Raw genomic sequence first — 16,886 nt, forward strand, 5'->3', positions numbered from 1 at the left:
GGGTAACAGAGTGAGACCCCGTCTAAAAAAAGAAAAAAAAAATTCCCAAAGCTAACACACACACAAAAAAACAGAATAGTTTTCACATAAGCCAGAGTGGGAAAACCTCAAAATACACAGGGTACATATAAATACTCAGGGTGAAATGCCTCAATAATGGGGCTAAATCAGTCCATTAATATATATATATATTTTTAAAAAGGCAAACCATAGACTAAGAGAATATATTTCTAGAGCATAAATCTGACAAAGGACTTGTACCTAGACAACACACACACACACACACACACACACACACACACACTGAGAACAGTAATAAAGATAACCCAATCAAAAAGCAGACAAAATAAAGACTTCACCAAAGTAGATATATAGATGTAAATAAGCACATGAAAAGATGCTCAGTATCACTAATCATTATGAAAATGCAAACTAAAACCACAACAAAGTACTACTACACACCCATTAGAATGGTTAAAATTAAAAAGACCTGCCATATGAAGTGTTGGCAGGATGTGGAACAACTGAAACTCTCATACATTGGTGGGAAAAGTTTGGCAGTTTCTTAAAAAGTGAAAAATACGGCCGGGCACGGCAGCTCATGCCTGTAATCCCAGCACTTTGGGAGGCCGAGGTAGGCGGATTATCTGAGGTCAGGAGTTCGAGACCAGTCTGGCCAAAATGATGAAACCCCATCTCTACTAAAAATACAAAAATTATCTGGGTGTGGTGGCACATGCCTGTAATCCCAGCTTCTCGGGAGGCTGAGCCAGGAGAACTGCTTGAGCCCGTGAGACAGAGGTTGAAGTGAGCCAAGATCGTGCCACTGCACTCCAGCCTGGCCAACAGAGTGAGACTCTGTCTCAAAAAAAAAAAAAAAAAGTGAAAAATACACCTACTTAAGACTCAGCCATTCCATCTAATTAGGTAGGTTCCCAAGAAATCAAAACATAACATACAAAGATCACAAATATTCAGAAGCATTATTTGCAATAGCCTCAAAACTGTGAATAACCAAATGTTCATCAAAAGGTGAACAAATGGTGGTGGATCTATGTAACAGAATACTACTTGGTCTTAAAAAGGAATGAACTATTAGATTCATCAGCAACACAGATGAATCTTACAATCACTATGCTGAGTGAAAGAAGCCCAACAAAAAAAAATTCACTATGATTCCATTATATAAAATCCTAGAAAATACAACTTAATGTATAGTGACGAAAGCGTTATCAGTGGTTACCTGAAAATGGGGGTAGAAAGTGAATTAGAAAGGGTCACAAAGAAACTTGGATGTGATGGATATTTTATCTTGATTATGGTGATGGTTTCATGGGCATATATATATATATATATATATATATATATGTAAAAACTGACCAAACTGTATACTTTAAATAGGTACAGTTTACATGAATTATGCCTCAAGTTATTAAAAAACACACCAAAACAATTACTAAGAGCTGATATGCTGAGATTAGTGAAAGAAAAGTCTTTGGTAGCCTACTTCAAAGACTCCTCATAAAGCCTTTACGAAACCCCAAAGAGTTCAAATTAATTCTCTCTCAGTAATTTTGTTTTTATCTGTTTCAGTGCTATTATACGTGTTCTCTAAACTTTGAGTTTGGAGACAATTTCAATGCATTCATCTTTGTATATACCCTCTGTTGCCAGCCAAATAACCTGAACACAGTGGGTTATCAAAGATAACCTGGAAAACGCTATATATTTATTTCAATAGATTTGTCCAAATATTCTTGAAAAATAACAATAGATTTTACTTGTCTATGTTCTAATTAAGGAGAGAGATGTTTAAGTGTAAACCTCAGAATACGTGGAACTTATTTAAAATTAACACAAATAAAGCAGAAATAGGAACAATCTTATTTTATTTATTTATTTATTTAGAGACAGGGTCTTGCTCTGTTGCCCAAGCTGGAGTACAGTGGCACGATCACGGCTCACCGTAGCCTTGAGCTCCCAGGCTCAGGTGATCCTCCCACCTCAGCCTCCTGAGTAGCTGGGACTACAGGCACATGCCACCACGCCTGGCTAATTTTTTTTTTTCTTTTGTAGAGGTAGGGATTCCCCCTGTTGCCCATGCTGGTCTCAAACTCCTGGGCTCAAGCGATCCTCCTGCCTTGGCCTCCCACAGTGCTGGGATTACAGGTCTGAGCCACCATGCCCGGCCAGGAAAATTTTTAAATCAGCATCTAGATGACAGGTAAAGTATACCGTTTTTCTCTGGCATAGATAACACCCTATCTAACAGCTTATTTCCCAACACTGTCTAACTCAAACCATCAAATTAACTTGGGCATTTTACATTTTCATTCCCACATAGGCCTTTGCTCAATACTCTTCTTCCTTGATGTCTTCCTTATTCTTCCCTAGCCAAATTTTGCCTGGAATGATTGTCATGATGGTATTAATAACAATTAATAAAATACTTAATAATTGTGTAAAGCATAGTGGTAAAAGATAAATGTGTCTTTACATGTATTTGTGTGGTACGCAGACATACATGAACACAGAACTCCACTCAACCTTCTCAACATCTTGAAACATGAGTATTACCTGAATTTTAAAGATGACAAAGTTTTGGTTAGGAAACGCTGAACAAGGATTTGAATTTTAATAATCCTATGCCAATGCAAATTCCATTACACTACAGTGTCAATGATTAAGGCTCACCTTACATCTTACATCCACAGAGAAGCCATTTCCAACTACCATGAACTGCAGACATGACTTACTTTCCCAAGCATCCTTTCGCTTTTGACTAAATTGCTTTCTTAAGACATCTTCCTTACTAGACTGAGAGCCCCTTGGATGTAGCAGGTATAACTTCTTATCCATGTTTATGCATTCCCAATGCCTAGCACTATGACCACACATTGTATGTGCTCAAAAACTGCCTGCTGAATTGAAATGAACTGAGCCTTTAGTTATGGAACCACGAAATAATTTCCTAACCTCTTAGGTGGTAGAAGCATTTCTTCTATAGAATCTCTGACACAGGCTGGGCGTGGTGGCTCACGCTTGTAATCCCAGCACTTTGGGAGGCCGAGGCGGGTGGATCACGAGGTCAGGAGATCGAGACCACGGTGAAACCCCATCTCTACTAAAAAAATACAAAAAATTAGCCGGGCGTGGTGGCGGGCGCCTGTAGTCCCATCTACTCAGAGAGGCTGAGGCAGGAGAATGGCGTGAACCCGGGAGGCGGAGCTTGCAGTGAGCCGGGATTGCGCCACTGCACTCCAGCCTGGGAGACAGAGCGAGACTCCGTCTCAAAAAAAAAAAAAAGAATCTCTGACACAGTTATCCAGATTCAACTAGCATACTTCTAAAACAGGAAACTTACTACTTCAGAAAACAGCCTATTCTACTAATTTAACAGTTATTAAAAAGTTGTGGGGTTTTTTGTGTGTGAAGTTTCTTTTTTTAAAATAGTAACTGAAACAAGATTTGCCTCCCGGTTCTACTGTTGGGGTCAGCACAGAGTAGGTATACTCTCCAACTATGACAAGAACAGATATGACAATATATTTAAGAGTGATTCTTACAAAACTGGATACAATTCAACAATAGTTTTTAAAAAAATGACAAAGGTAAAATAATTGTGCAGAAATAATGAATATCTACTTAGTAGACCTACAATCTAGTGATAGTCAAAAAGGCAGCTGGACATTTGAATATGAATTCAGAGTACAGCCAGGCTAGTTATATAAACTTTTACTTATTAATATTTAGCCAGTATGTGGCCGGGCACTGTGGCTCACCCCTGTAATCCTGTAATCCCAGCACTGTGGGAGGCCAAGGCAGGCAGACCACCTGAAGTTAGAGTTCAAGACCAGCCTGGCCGACATGGCGAAACCCTGTCTCTCTACTAAAAATATAAAAATTAGCTGGGCATGGTGGCAGGCGCCTGTAATCCCAGTTACTTGGGAGGCTGAGGCATGAGAATCACTTGAACCTGGGAGGTGGATGTTGCAGTGAGCCGAGATGATGTCACTGCACTCCAGCCTGGGTGATACAGCGAGACTCTGCCTCCAAAAAAAAAAAAAAGAAAATATTTAGCCAGTATCTTTCAACATTAAAGAGATTCCTAGCACTGAAAAGATTCCTGATACCCCTGGCTAAACTCCATGGAACTATGACTTCAAAAGTTGGCAAAAAGACCTAGAATTGGCATACAGTTCTAAGAATTTTAAAGCTGCAAGTTTCCCCTGTTACAATGGGCTAATTGACCAAATAACTAAAATCACTTGGTGTCACCACACATTTATCTCAATGCTGCCATCTTACGTTAAAATATGGGACTACACAGCTTTAAAAAGCCATACCTTATAAGACTATGAAATCTGAAAATATCAATGATTTGAAACCCAACAAAAAGGTAGAAAAAAAGGTTAACACTGAGAGTTGAGGTATTTAATAACAGTAAAAAATATTTTTATAGTAATTAACTTAAAATGAAAGATCTCATGAGGCAAGTAATTACAGACCCAAAATAAATCTTACTTTGAGAAAACATGAAGTAACTTGTTGAATTCCTCGAATCTAAAAAGATTATATTAACAGACATATGCGGAAGGAGACAGTAAAATAAAATCTGGAGATACTTCATTTCTTCAGTGAATTCAATCTGCTTTTCTAATCACAGCTGCTTTAATAGAAGTATCTGCTTAAATTTGCTGGTTTTAACTTTAATCCCATTACTATAGTGATGGTGCAAAAAGGAAAATAAAAGTCAAGTTCCTAATAAAATGCAAGGAGCTGAATTTCAAGGGCCGGTTATATTTAACTGAAAATTTAACAATTTGCAATCTTCCATTTTTTCCATGAAGTAAAACCATGCTATTAAAATTATGTTGAAAAAAAAATTCAGTGGCACTGAAGAATGTCCCTGATTTAATGTTAATATAAAAAAACCAATCTGTATACATATCAACATTCCAACAAGGGGTAGGGGTGGGATGGAGAAAGCGAAAATAGCCTGGGAACTTGGGAATTAAGTGAAAGTCATTTTGTCAGAAAATATGAATGTCAAAATACTCATTTATAAACTCTAATTCCAAATTTAAAAAAAGGATTTTAAGTCATGTACAAAAAAAAAAAAAAAAAAGCCAATGTTTTGGTAGAAGAGATCAGGAAAAACACAAAGATAAACATCCTATTAAAAGCTTATTATTGTACCACACTGGTGCCTGACTGTCAATGTGTGGAGAAAAGCAGTAAGTAGGAACTCTCTGTACTTTCTACTCAATTTTGCTGTGAACCTAAAATTACTTTTAAAAGTCCATTAATTAAAAACAAACAAACAAAAAACAACTTACTTGCTCCTTGCTGAGCATATATTGATTTTCTTTAGAAGTGCTCTCACAGCACCAGTCAATCTGTTTTTAGGAAAGAAACCTGACAGAAGCCTCAAACTGTACTTTATTCTCCTTTCCTATTTTAAGATTTAATCTTAATTCAGCAAAATAAGCATCTTTTAAAATCCTCATCAGTCTTTTAGTACAGATATAACCAGTCCCAGGAAACCATCTGCCAGTTTCTTCATCACTGCTCACTGCTGAGCAGTGTTTGTTGATTCCTTCTTCAGTTAGAACAAGAGGCAGTGGCCAAAACGATTTCCTGTCTTAAAGGGTCAAACTCTCTTTTTCAACTTCTTACATTGTTTCACAATCTTACACAAACAGTTATATCATTATGCATGGCTTTTATAAAATGTTTTTATTTTCTCTAGACTGTAAGAGCCACAGTGCAGTGACTCTGCCTCAGTCATCGCTGCCTGACATATAAACATGGTAGCTGCTTTGTTGAATGAATTTTCCTTTCAAGCCACAAGAAAAGGCATAATCATCCAAAAGAAGTAAAAATGTTTTCCATCTTGCAATGAAAAGGAAGTTAGTTTAATAAATTAGGCCATAAAGTTTGAAAAGAATAACTCACAAAGTACTTGTTTTCATTATTTGAACAATTGCCAAGGGGGGCGAGGGTGGTGGAGGGGAAGGGTGTGTGAATATCTGAAAAAGACATTAAGGACATGTTTGGGCCAGAGAACTATCACATATAATACCAATACCGTGTCTGTATATCATATTATACTAAGTGTTTTAATAAGTATTATCTCACTTGATTATCACAATTCTATGAGTCAGGTGAGGTATAGGTTGAGTATTCCTTATCCAAAATGTTCGGGACCATAAATCTTTTGGATTTCAAATTTTCTCAGATTTTGAAATACTTTCATATATATAATCTTGGGGATGGGACCCAAGTCTAGACATGAAATTCATTTATGTTCCATATACACATTACACACATAGCATGAAGGTAATTCTATACAATATTTTAAATAATTTTAAAAGTTTCAACTACAACCCATCACAGGAGGTCAGGTGTGGAATTTTCAACTTGCTGCATCACATCCACACTCAAAAAGTTTTGGAGTTTGGAGTATTTTGAATTTTCTAATTAGGGCTAGGCATTCTTCATTCCTCTTTTCCAAAGTGAGGAAACTGCAGCATCCATAAAGCAGGACCAGGAGTCAAACCAAATCCAAGCATCTGCCTACTATGTCATATTGCCTCTACACCACAGAACTACACCTGCTACTACAAGCCACGCATGAAAATTCGCCTCATTAGCTTCTCAGTTTATTAAGATACCATCAGCTACTAGCTACCAAAAATGGAGTGCTCAATTAGTTGCATTTTTCCCTCTGTAATTTATTTGTAGGTGAGATAAGCAAATTATAAGAAAATAAGCAAGATGAGGAGGAGGTTCCAAGATGGCCAAACAGGAACAGCTCCAGTCTACAGCTCCCAGTGTGAGCCATGCAGAAGACAGGTGATTTCTGCATTTCCAATTGAGGTAGCAAGTTCATCTCACTAGGGCTTGTCAGACAGTGGGTGTAGCCCATGGAGCATGAGCCAAAGCAGAACAGGGCATCACCTCACCCAGGAAGCGCAAGGGGTCGGGGAATTCCCTTTCTTAGCCAAGGGAGGCCATGACAGACAGTACCTGGAGAATCAGGACACTCCCACCCTAATACTGCACTTTTCCAATGGTCTTAGCAAACGGCACACCAGGAGATTATATCCCGCGCCTGGCTCAGAGGGTCCCATGCCCACAGAGCCTCGCTCACTGCTAGCACAGCAGCCTGAAATCAAACTGCAAGGCAGCAGCGAAGCTAGGGGAAGGGCATCCGCCATTGCTGAGGTTTGGGTAGGTAAACAAAGCTGCCAGGAAGCTCAAACTGGGTGGAGCCCACTGCAACTCAAGGAGGCCTGCCTGCCTCTGTAGGTAGACTCCACCTCTGGGGGCAGGGCATAGCTGAACAAAATGCAGCAGAAACTTCTGCAGACTTAAACATCCCTGTCTGACAGCTTTGAAGAGAGTAGTGGTTCTCCCAGCACGGAGTTTGAGATCTGAGAACGGACAGACTGCCTCCTCAAGGGGGTCCCTGACCCCCAAGTAGCCTAAATGGGGGGCATCTCCCAGTAGGGGCCGACTGACACCTCATATGGCTGGGTGCCCCTCTGAGACGAAGCTTCCAGAGGAAGGATCAGGCAGCAACATTTGCCATTCTGCAATATTTGCTGTTCTGCAGCCTCCGCTGGTGATACCCAGGCAAAGAGGGTCTGGAGTGGACCTCCAGCAAACTCCAACAGACCTGCAGCTGAGGGTCCTGACTGTTAGAAGGAAAACTAACAAACAGAAAGGACATCCACACCAAAACCCCATCTGTACGTCACCATGATCAAAGACCAAAGGTAGATAAAACCACAAAGATGAGGAGAAACCAGAGCAGAAAAGCTGAAAATTCTAAAAATCAGAGCGCCTCTTCTCTTCCAAAGAAACGCAGATCCTCGCCAGCAATGGAACAAGGCTGGATGGAGAACGACTTTGACAAGCCGAGAGAAGGCGGCTTCAGACGATCGGTAATAATTTCTCCGAGCTAAAGGAGGATGTTCGAACCCATCGCAAAGAAGCTAAGAACCTTGAAAAAAGATTAGACAAATGGCTAACTAGAATAAACAGCCTAGAGAAGACCTTAAATGACCTGATGGACCTGAAAACCATGGCACGAGAACTACATGATGCATGCACAAGCTTCAGTAGCCGATTCAATCAAGTGCAAAAAGGGTATCAGTGATTGAAGATCAAATGAATGAAATGAAGCAAGAAGAGAAGTTTAGAGAAAAAAAGAATAAAAGGAAATGAACAAAGCCTCCAAGAAATATGGGACTATGTGAAAAGACCAAATCTACGTCTGATTGGTGTACCTGAAAGTGATGGGGAGAATGGAACCAAGTTGGAAAACACTATTCAGGATATTATCCAGGAGAACTTTCCCAACCTAGCAAGGCAGGCCAACATTCAAATTCAGGAAATACAGAGACCGCCACAAAGATACGCCTCGAGAAGAGCAACTCCAAGACACATAATTGTCAGATTCACCAAAGTTGAAATGAAGGAAAAAATGTTAAGGGCAGCCAGAGAGAAAGGTTGGGTTACCCACAAAGGGAAGCCCATCAGACCAACAGCAGATCTCTTGGCAGAAACTCTACAAGCCAGAACAGAGTGGGGGCCAATATTCAACATTCTTAAAGAAAAGAATTTTCAACCCAGAATTTCATATCCAGCCAAACTAAGCTTCATAAGTGAAGGAGAAATAAAATCCTTTACAGACAAGCAAATGCTGAAAGATTTTGTCACCACCAGGCCTGCCCTAAAAGAGCTCCTGAAGGAAGCACTAAACATGGAAAGGAAGAACCAGTACCAGCCACTGCAAAAACATGCCAAATTGTAAAGACCATCGAGGCTAGGAAGAAATTGCATCAACTAATGAGCAAAAAAACCAGCTAACATCATAATGACAGGATCAAATTCACATATAACAATATTAACCTTAAATGTAAATGGGCTAAATGCTCCAATTAAAAGACACAGACTGGCAAATTGGATAAAGAGTCAAGACCCATCAGTGTGCTGTATTCAGGAGACACATCTCATGTGCAGAGACACACATAGGCTCAAAATAAAGGGATGGTGGAAGATCTACTAAGCAAATGGAAAACAAAAAAAAGCAAGGGTTGTAATCCTAGTCTCTGATAAAACAGACTTTAAACCAACAAAGATCAAAAGAGACAAAGAAGGCCATTACATAATGGTAAAGGGATCAATTCAACAAGAAGAGCTAACTATCCTAAATATATATGCACCCAATACAGGAGCACCCAGATTCATAAAGCAAGTCCTTAGAGACCTACAAAGAGACTTAGACTCCCACACAATAATAATGGGAGACTTTAACACCCCACTGTCAACATCAGATAGATCAACGAGACAGAAAGTTAACAAGGATATCCAGGAATTGAACTCAGCTCTGCACCAAGCAGACCTAATAGACATCTACAGAACTCTCCACCCCAAATCAACAAAATATACATTCTTCTCAGCACCACATCACACTTATTCCAAAATTGACCACATAGTTGGAAGTAAAGCACTCCTCAGCAAATGTAAAAGAACAGAAATTATAACGAACTGTCTCTCAGACCACAGTGCAATCAAACTAGAACTCAGGATTAAGAAATTCACTCAAAACCGCTCAACTACATGGAAACTGAACAACCTGCTCCTGAATGACTACTGGGTATATAATGAAATGAAGGCAGAAATAAAGATGTTCTTTGAAACCAATGAGAACAAAGACATAACATACCAGAATCTCTGGGACACATTTAAAGCAGGGTGTACAGGGAAATTTATAGCACTAAATGCCCACAGGAGAAAGCACGAAAGATCTAAAATTGACACCCTAACATCACAATTAAAAGAACTAGAGAAACAAGAGCAAACACATTCAAAAGCTAGCAGAAGGCAAGATATAGCTAAGATCACAGCAGAACTGAAGGAGATAGAGACACAAAAAACCCTTCAAAAAAAATCAGTGAATCTAGGAGCTGGGTTTTTGAAAAGATCAACAAAATTGATAGACTGCTAGCAAGACTAATAAAAGAAGAAAGAAGAATCAAATAGACACAATAAAAAATGATAAAGGGGATATCACCACCAATCCCACAGAAATATAAACTACCATCAGAGAATAGTATAAACACCTCTATGCAAACAAACTAGAAAATCTAGAAGAAATGGACAAATTCCTGGACACATACACCCTCCCAAGACTAAACCAGGAAGAAGCTGAATCCCTGAATAGACCAATAACAGGCTCTGAAATTGAGGCAATAATTAATAGCCTACCAACCAAAAAAAGTCCAAGACCAGATGGATTCACAGCCAAATTCTACCAGAGGTAGAAAGACGAGCTGGTACCATTCCTTCTGAAACTATTCCAGTCAATAGAAAAAGAGGGAATCCTCCCTAACTCATTTTATGAGGCCAGCATCATCCTGATACCAAAGTCTGGCAGAGACACAACAAAAAAAGAGAATTTTATACCACTATCCCTGATGAGCTTATCCACCATGATCAAGCTGGCTTCATCCCTGGGATGCAAGGCTGGTTCAATATATGCAAATCGATATTAACGTAATCCATCATATAAACAGAACCAAAGAAAAAAACCACATGATTATCTCAATAGATGCAGAAAAGGCCTCTGACAAAATTCAACAGCCCTTCATGCTAAAAACTCTCAATAAACTAGGTATTGATGGGACATATCTCAAAATAATAAAAGCTATTTATGACAAACCCACAACCAATATCATACTGAATGGGCAAAAACTGGAAGCATTCCCTTTGAAAACTGGCACAAGACAGGAATGCCCTCTCTCACCACTCCTATTCAACATAGAGCCAAATCATAAGTGAACTGCCATTCACAATTGTAGGGATGTGAAGGACCTCTTCAAGGAGAACTGCAAACCACTGCTCAAGGAAATAAAAGAGAACACAAACAAATGGAAGAACATTCCATGCTCATGGATAGGAAGAATCAATATAGTGAAAATGGTCATACTGCCCAAGGTAATTTATAGATTCAATGCCATGCCCATTAAGCTACCAATGACTTTCTTCACAGAACTGGAAAAAACTACTTTAAAGTTTGTATGGAACCAAAAAAGAGCCCGCATTGCCAAGACAATCCTAAGCCAAAAGAACAAAGCTGGAGGCATCACGCTACCTGATTTCAAACTATACTACAAGGCTACAGTAGCCAAAACAGCATGGTACTGGTACCAAAACAAAGATATGGACCAATGGAACAGAACAGAGCCCTCAGAAATAATACCACACATCTACAACCATCTGATCTTTGACAAATCTGACAAAAACATGAAATGGGGAAAGGATTCCCTATTTAATAAATGGTGCTGGGAAAACTGGCTAGCCATATGTAGAAAGCTGAAACTGGATCCCTTCCTCACACCTTATATAAAAATTAACTCAAGATGGATTAAAAACTTAAAAGTTAGACTTAAAACCATAAAAACCCTAGAAGAAAACCTAGGCAATACCATTCAGGACATAGGCATGGGCAAGGACTTCATGATTAAAACACCAAAAGCAATGGCAACAAAAGCCAAAACTGACAAATGGGATCTAATTAAACTAAAGAGCTTCTGCACAGCAAAAGAAACTACCATCAGAGTGAACAGGAAACCTACAGAATGGGAGAAAATTTTTACAATCTACCCATCTGACAAAGGGCTAATATCCATAATCTACAAAGAACTTAAACAAATTTACAAGAAAAAATCAAACAACCCCATCAAAAAGTGGGTGAAGGATATAAACAGACACTTCTCAAAAGAAGACATTTATGCAGCCAACAGACACATGAAAAAATGCTCATCACCACTGGCCATCAGAGAAATGCAAATCAAAACCACAATGAGATACCATCTCACACCAGTTAGAATGGCAATCATTAAAAAGTCAGGAAACAACAGGTACTGGAGAGGATGTGGAGAAATAGGAACACTTTTACACTGTTGGTGGGACTGTAAACTAGTTCAACCATTGTGGAAGTCAGTGTGGCAATTCCTCAAGGATCTAGAACTAGAAATACCATTTGACCCAGCCATCCCATTACTGGGTATATACCCAAAGGATTATAAATCATGCTGCTATAAAGACATGCACATGTATGTTTATTGTGGCACTATTCACAATAGCAAAGACTTGGAACCAACCCAAATGTCCATCAATGATAGACTGGATTAAGAAAATGTGGCACATATACACCATGGAATACTATGCAGCCATAAAAAAGAATGAGTTCATGTCCTTTGTAGGGACATGGATGAAGCTGGAAACCATCATTCTGAGTAAACTATTGCAAGGACAGAAAACCAAGCACCGCATGTTTTCACTCATAGGTGGGAACTGAACAATGAGAACACTTGGACACAGGATGGGGGACATCACACACCTGTCATGGCGTGGGCCTGTCGTGGGGTAGGGGGAGGGGGAAGGGATAGCATTAGGAGATATACCTAATGTAAATGACGAGTTAATGGGTGCAGCACACCAACATGGCACATGTATACATATGTAACAAACCTGCACGTTGTGCACATGTACCCTAGAACTTAAAGTATAATTTTAAAAAAGGCAAAAAAAAAAGAAAATAAGATGAACAAAAACATGGTATAGTAATACAAAGAAATATTATTCAGCCATGAAGAAGAATGATACATGCTACTGCTACATGTACAACATGGAAGAACCTTAAAAATATGAAGCTAAATCATAAAAGCCTGTCACAAAGAACCACATATTGTATCATTCCATTTATATGAAAGTCCAGAATATGCCAATCCATGCAGACAGAAAATATATTAGTGGTTGCCAGGGGATGGCAGAGTGAGGGTGAATGGAGAGTGACTGCTAAGGCACAGCATATAGAGTTTCTTTTTGAGGTGATGAAAATGTTTTAAAGTTGCAGTAGTAATGGTTGTGCAACTCTGTGAATATACTAAAACACTGAATTGTGCACTTTAAGTAGGTAAACAGTATATGATACAGGCATTACCTCATCTTGTGCTTTGATTTATTATGCTTCATAGATACTGCATTTTGCCACAAATGGAAGGTTTGTGGCAATCCTGAGTTAAGCAAGGTCATCCGTGTAATTTTTCCAACAGCATGTGCTCACTTTGTGTATCACATTTTAGTAATGTATCACATTTTAGTAATACACAATATTTCAAAGTTTTTTATTATTACATCTGTGATGGTGATCTGTGATCTTTTATGTTACTTTTGTAATTGTTTTGGGGTGCCATGAACGCCACCCATATAGATGGTAAATTTAACTGATAAATGTTGTATATGTTCTGACTGCTCCACCGACCAGCCATTCTCCATCCTCCTTCCTCTCCTCCAGTCTCCCTATTCCCTGAGATACAATACTGAAATTATGCCAATTAATAATCCTACATGGCCTCTAAGTGTTCAAATGAAAGCAAGACTCACACATCTTTCACTTTAACTCAAAAGCTAGATATGATTAAGCTTAGTGAGGAAGGCATGTCCTAAGCTGAAACAGGCCAAAAGCTAGGTCTCTTGGGTCAGTTAGCCAAGCTATGAATGCAAAGGAAAAGTTCTTGGAGGAAATTAAAAGTGCTACTCCGGTGAACACATGGATGATAAGAAAGGGGAAGAATGTTATTGCTGATAGGAAGAAAGTTTCAGTGGTCTGGTAGAAGATCCAAACAGCTGCAACATTCCCCTTAGCCAAAGCCTAATCCACAGCAAGGCCCTAACTCTCCTCAATTCTAGAAAAGCTAAGAGGTAAGGAAGCTGCAAAAGAAAAGTTAGAAGCTGGCAGAGGTTAGCTCATGAGGCTCAGGGAAAAAAGCTATCTCCATAACACAAAAATGTAAGTTGAAGCAGCAAGTCCTCATGTAGAAACTGCAAGTGATCTAGAAGATCTAGCTAAGATAACTGAAGGTCACTATACTAAGCAGATTTTCAATGTAGACAAAACAGCCTTCTTTTGGAAGAAGATACCATCTAGAACATCAATGTCTGGCTTCAAAGGATAGGATGACTCTCTTGTTAGTAGATAATGCAGCTCCTGACTGCATTGAACCCAATGCTCACTGGTCATTCCAAAAATTCTAGGGCCCGTAAGAATTATACTAAATCTACTCTGCCTGTGCTCTATAAATGGAACAACAAAGCCTGGATGACAGCACATCTGTTTTTACATAGCATGGTTTACTGGCTCTTTGAAGCCTACTATTGAGACTTTCTGCTCAGAAAGAAAGATTCCTTTCAAAATATTACTGCTCATTGACAATACACTTGGTCATCCAAGAGCTCTGATGGAGAGGTACAAGGAAATTAATGTTGTTTTCATGTCTGCTAACACAAAATCTATTCTGCATCCCATAGATCAAGTAGTAATTTTGATTTCATTATAAATTTTAAGAAATTTATTATTAAGAAAATAAATTTAAGAAATATTTAAGAAATAAATTATTTAAGAAATAAATTTCTTGGGAGGCCAAGGCGGGTGGATCACAAGGTCAGGAGATCGAGACCATCCTGGCTAACAAGGTGAAACCCCGTCTCTACTAAAAATACAAAAAAAAAAAAAAAAATTAGCTGGGTGTGGTGACAGGCACCTGTAGTCCCAGCTACTCGGGAGGCTGAGGCAGGAGAATGGCGTGGACCCAGGAGGCGGAGCTTGTAATGAGCCGAGATCACGCCACTGCACTCCAGCCTGGGTGACAAAATGAGATTCTGTCTCAAAAAAAAAAAAAAGAAATTTCATATAAAAGAGAAATATTATTTAAGAAATAAATGTCATAAGGCTATAGCTGTCATAGACAGTGATTCCTTTAATGGATCTGAGGAATGTAAACTGGAAACCTCCCAGAAAGGTTTCACCACTCTAGATGCCATTAAGAATATTTGTAATTCATGGGAGGAGGTCAAAATATCAACATTACCAGGAGTTTGGAAGAGGCTGATTCCAACCCTCATGGATGATAGGAAGTAGCTGCAGATGTGGTGGAAATAGCAAGAAAATTACAAGTGGTACCCAAAGACGTGACTGAATTACTGCAATATCATGATCAAACTTGAACACATGAGGAGTTGCTTCTTATGGATGAACAAAGTGGTTTCTTGAGATGAAATCTACGCCTGGTGAAGATACTATGAATATTGTTGAAATGACAACAAAGGATTGCGACAGTTGACAAAGCAGTGACAGGCTTTGAGAGGACTGACTCCAATTTTAAAATATGTTCTACTGTGGGTAAAATGCTATTAAAGAGCATCATGTGTTACAGAGATATCTTTCATGAAAGGAAGAGTCAACTGATGCAGCAAACCTCATTGATATTTTCTTTTACAATAAATTGCCACAGCCACCCCAGCCTTCAGCAACCACTATTCTCATCAGTCAGCAGCCATCAACACCTGAGGCAAGACCCTTCACCTGCAAAAAGATTACAACTCTCTGAAGGCTCAGATGATCATGGGCATTTCCTAGTAATAAAGCATTTTTAAATTAAGGTATGTATGTATTGTTTTTTAAGACAAAATGCCATTGCACGCTCATTATAGTGTAAACATAACTTTCATATGCACTGGGAAACCAAAAAAATTGTGTGACTCCCTTCATTGTGATATTCACTTTTTTGCAGTGGTCTGGAATTGAACTTGCAATATCTTTGAGACATGCCTGTATGTGAATTATTTCTCAAATTGTTTTAAAAAATAATGACCCTATGACACTGTAAAATCCTTAATTTAAAAAATTCAATTATTTTCCAATATATTGCACATCAATGCAGGGAAGTGATCTAATAATTTTAAAACATTTTCAGTAATTATGTCATAAGCATTTTGGTGTTGCCTTGTAAAAAAAAAAAACTTTACTAATTCAGAAAAATGGAGTCTTCTTTAAAAAAAACTTTTTCCACTTTTACCAAAAAATTATTTCATTCCGTTTTTTAATACTTTTGTTAAATACTCAGATTAAGTTTTACTGAAGCATAACTACCATGAAATTCATCAGTTTTAATTAGAGAGTTAGATATCTTAACAAATGTATACAGCTGTGTGTGTAGTGTGTAATCACCACAATCCAGTTTGGGAAAACTTCTTTTTTTTTTTTTTTTGAGAAGGAGTCTCGCTCTTTCACCCAGGCTGGAGTGCAGTGGCGTGATCTCGGCTCACTGCAGGCTCTGCCCCCCAGGGTTCACGCCATTCTCCTGCCTCAGCCTCCCGTGTAGCTGGGACTACAGGCGTCCGCCACCTCGCCCAGCTAATTTTTTGTATTTTTAGTAGAGATGGGGTTTCACCGTGTTAGCCAGGATGGTCTCAATCTCCTGACCTCGTGATCCGCCTGCCTCGGCCTCCCAAAGTGCTGGGATTACAGGCGTGAGCCACCTACAAAGTTCTCTGTGCTCAGCTGGGTGCAGTGGCTCACGCCTGTAATCCCAACACTTTGGGAGACCAACGGGAGAGGATTCCTTGAGCCCAGAAGTTTGAAACTAGCCTGGAATTGAGTTTCTATCAAAGGTTCAAGTCATGAAAAATTATTTTTAATTGAAGATTATAAACGTTAACAAAAGCTTTTTCTCTTTCAAAGTAAAAACATTTTGCACACTCATAGCAGGAGCCACATAGAGTTCATAATTACACTATTTATAATAGCAAAAGATAGGAACTATCTAAATGCCCACTGACAAGAGTAGATGGTATAAATTATGGTATATTCACATTATTGAATATTGTACTACAGTGAAAACGAACTATAGCTATATGCAATAATATGTTGAATATTAAAAACATAAAGTTGACAGGGGGAAACAAAGCAAGTCCCAAAAGACAATAAGCAGTATGATTCCAAGAAAAACTAAATATATTCTTTGGGC

General features: G+C 38.8%; 1 protein-coding gene across 2 annotated transcripts in view; it reads right to left on the minus strand.

The window, feature by feature from the left end:
• Positions 1–16,886, minus strand: part of MINPP1 (multiple inositol-polyphosphate phosphatase 1) — a 47,619-nt gene that overhangs the window by 13,812 nt on the left and 16,921 nt on the right. The window lies entirely within an intron of this gene.

Source organism: Hylobates moloch, unplaced genomic scaffold (assembly GCF_009828535.3).
Source record: "Hylobates moloch isolate HMO894 unplaced genomic scaffold, HMol_V3 SCAFFOLD_3, whole genome shotgun sequence".
Lineage (NCBI taxonomy): Eukaryota > Metazoa > Chordata > Mammalia > Primates > Hylobatidae > Hylobates > Hylobates moloch.